Below are 3,833 nucleotides of genomic sequence, written 5' to 3'. Positions count from 1 at the left end.
GTGATTTCTGTCTGTCAAATAAATAAATGAAATCTTAAAAAAAAAAAAGATTTTATTTATTGGGGCACCTGAGTGGCTCAGTTGTTAAGCACGTGCCTTTGGCTCAGGTCATGATTCCAGGGACGTGGGATAGAGCCCTGCATTGGGCTCCCTGCTCAGCAGGAGGTCTGCTTCTCCCTCTCCCTGCTTGTGTTCCCTCTCTAGCTGTGTCTCTCTCTGTCAAAAAAAAAAAAAAAAAAAAAAAAAAAAAAAAAAAAATTTAAAAAAAAAAAAAAGATCTGACTTATTTATTTGAGGTAGGGGTGGAGAGCATAGAGAGGGAAGCCAGCTCCCCACTGAGCAGGGAGCTTGATGTGGGACTCGATCCCAGGACCCTGAGATCCAGACCTGAGCTGAAGGCAAATGCTTAATCGCCTGAGCCACCCAGGTGTCCTTTCCCTTATAATGTTTTTAAGGCTGATCCAAGTTAGCACATAGTGGCCCAACAAATTTCTTTTTAATGTTTAATAATATTCCCTTATGTGGATATACCACATTTTGTGGATCTCTTCATCAACTGATGGGCATTTGGGTTGTTTCCACATTTTGGCTATTACAAACAGTGCTCCTAGGAACACACACTGTTTTGTTCATAAAAATAGATTAGAAGGATACACATTGGATTACTAATAACAACAATTCCTGGGAATCAAGGGAGGGGGGAGGAATGAACCCCAGGAGAGGTACAAAGGGGCCTTCAGCTTTATCTGTGGTGTTCTCTTTATTTTATGTAAAAAAAATACATCTGGAGCAAATATGTTAACAGTTGATTATTCTGGGTGATAAATACATGGGTGTTTGTTACATTATTCTCTCTAGACTTTAAAAAATATTGAAGGGGCGCCTAGGTGGCTCAGTCAGTTATGCAGTTGCCTTCGGCTCAGGTCATGATCTCAGGGACTTGGGATAAAGTCCCACATCGGGCTCCCTGCTCAGTGGGCAGTCTGCTTCTCCCTCTCCCTCTGCTGCTCCCCTTGCTTATGCACTCTCGCTTCCCCCCCTCCAAATTAATAAATAGAAGCTTTTTAAAAAATTAATTAAATTAAAATATATATATATATATATAAGAATTTAAAAATTAAAATTACACATACATGTAAACACACACGCACGCACACACAGAGGACCTATACCTTCCTGTAGCGAAGGTCTGGCATCAGAGGTCTGAGGTGTCTGAGAAGAGCAAACAAAGAGGGAAGGGGAGAGACCAAGAGCAAGAGGCCAGGCCCAAGGCCAGGGAGGAATGGCTGGAGGCCCTTGGAAACTTGAGGCAGAAGCCCTTGACCCTGCCTGCATGTCACTCCTGGGGCCCCTCAGGAAGAATTCTGGTCTCCCTGATCTCTAGTGGCAGAGCCAGGACCAGGTCAAGAAAGAGAGAGAGGAGGGCACCTGGGTGGCTCAGTGGGTTAAAGCCTCTGCCTTCGGCTCGGGTCACGATCCCAGGGTCCTGGGATCGGGCCGAGTCGGGCTCTCTGCTCAGCAGGGAGCCTGCTTCCTCCTCTCTCTCTGCCTGCCTCTCAGCCTACTTGTGATCTCTGTCTGTCAAATAAATAAATAAAATCTTAAAAAAAAAAAAAAAGAGAGAGAGAGAGAGAGGCTACAACCCCTATCCATCCTTCTTTCTCAGCCCTGCTTCTGGAAGAAGTCAACCCCCTCCCCTGTCATGTCACCCCCATCATCCTCACTTCCTCATTTCCTGAACCCTCTGCTCAGAACCAGCTACATAAATTGTGAGGCCTGGTGCAAAATAAAAACATGGGGCCCCTTGTTTAAAGGCCAGTACTGGTGCCATTCCTAATTCCGTGGAGACAGCTGAAAATTCGGAGATGTGAACGATCAGGAGCCTCTAGGTGATTGAACGAATGAACCTGGGCTCATTCATTTGCTCATTCATTCATTCATTCATTCAAATGAGGGCTTCTTATGTGGCTGGGCATTGCGAGGTGAGCAAGGCACAGCCCAGCTTCCAGAAGCCTGCATGCTGGTGGGGGCTGTGGATTTAATCCCAGACACAAAATAGATCATCACAAACGGCGCGAAGTCCGGAAGTGCTGGGAAGGGAAAATGGCGGCGCCTGTGAGATAGACAAGAAAGCCCCCGCCAGAGAGTGATGCAGTAGTGGGGATCCTAGGCACGAGTGATGGGGTGGGAGAGGGGGAGTCGAGCCAGGGAAGAACATCCAGAACATTCCTGGTGGGCTAGTGGGTGATATCTTCAAGGACTTGCAGGTCTTACAATGACAGCCAGCGAGGCCCTGAAGAGACCGAAGAGGGGCCTCTGTTGCTGGAGTACTTCGTTTATGGAATTCCATTCCTACTATTTCCGTTAAAATTGTCTTTAAATTGGCTCCCTTTGTATCCTTACCCTGAGCAATAATATTCATGAAATCAAAGGGCTGACGTGCCGCTTACATTTTTTTCTCATAACACAGCTGAAATTTAAAACAATGTTTAAATCCCTCCATGTCCCACCCAAAATCCTCTCTCTTAACCACCCCAGTTTGGAAAATCCTATTGCCAAGTCCTGTCTCAAGAGCCATGGGAAGCCTGTAACAAGATTTCAGCTGTGTGAGGCCAGGGGCACAGTCTCATTTACATTTTTGAAAAACGATTCTAGCTGCTGTGCGCAGAGTGGATGTCAGGGTGCGCGAGGGACGGAGGGACACCAACGCTGGCGGACACCGCTTCTGGACATGCTTCTGGAAGAAGTCAACCCCCTCCCCGCTCATGTCACCGCTGCATGCATGGCAGTGGCAGGGGGTGGCGAGCCATGGGGGTCTGTGCAGAGGGGCGGCTTGGACTTCCCTTGGGTGCCCACCCAAGCTCCACCCTCCACCCTGAACCCAAAGCTCCTTTCTTTTTTGTCCTTGTGCTGACTCAAGGCCTTCCCAGATAAGTGGGTTCTTCTGGGATCCTCCCACCCCTGTATCAGCACCCGCACTGCCGGGAATCGGGACAGTGTGTCCAGGGCACCCGTGAGAGCCTGGCTTCACAGCCCAGTTCAGGCCGACCACAGTTAGGACCTCTGTGTCACATCCAGTCAGGCCCCGTGTCTCCGGCAGCAAGGGCTCTCACGACTCACCGCTCGGTTCTCAGTGGGCTACGTGGTTTCTACCACCTGCATATGTATGGCTTGTAAACCTATAGGACCCAAAGTCTGCACCCTTAACCACTGGACCCAACCTTCAGCGCCTGCCTTGCTCCCACGCCGTGTGCCTTCTGGAAAACTCGACTCCCTCTGCCGTTGCTTCCTTGAAGACCTATCTGCCCATTCTCCCTGCCCTGACCAAAAGTGGCCTTCTCCATTGCTGCTTCCAAACCATGATTCCTCCATTTTGCAAAACAACAAAACCTATCCGCTCTTAAGTCTCCTGCAAAACTGCCCTCTGCTCCTCCAGTTCTATCAGCTTTTGGATGAGGGAGCTGGGGAGGAGGTCTGCCCCAGGGGCTGCCCTGGGCTAAACTACCAAGGTGTGCCCCCCAGGGGCGGTGGGAAGGAGGCACTTTCAGCACGTCCACACTGGGGAGGGGAGGCAAGATCTGAAGATTGTGAAAAGCCTGGAGCTACACTGGAAGGCTGAGGGTGGGCTATGAATAAGGATCACGGGGAAAGCAGAGGTAAGACAGTTTGGGAAGCCTTTGTTAAGACATTTGAAGTTGGTTCTGAAGGCAACAACGAGCTGTCCAAGGGATGAAGCAGGCGAATGGCAGGTCAGGATTGGTACTTTAGCAAGACAAGTCTGACTGCTACACAGAGAGTGGAAGGGAGTAGAGAGGAGACCCAGGCTGAGGTCA

Source organism: Mustela nivalis (genome assembly GCF_964662115.1).
Source record: "Mustela nivalis genome assembly, chromosome: 10".
In the NCBI taxonomy this organism is placed as follows: domain Eukaryota; kingdom Metazoa; phylum Chordata; class Mammalia; order Carnivora; family Mustelidae; genus Mustela; species Mustela nivalis.
Note: the sequence above shows the minus strand (reverse complement) of the source record.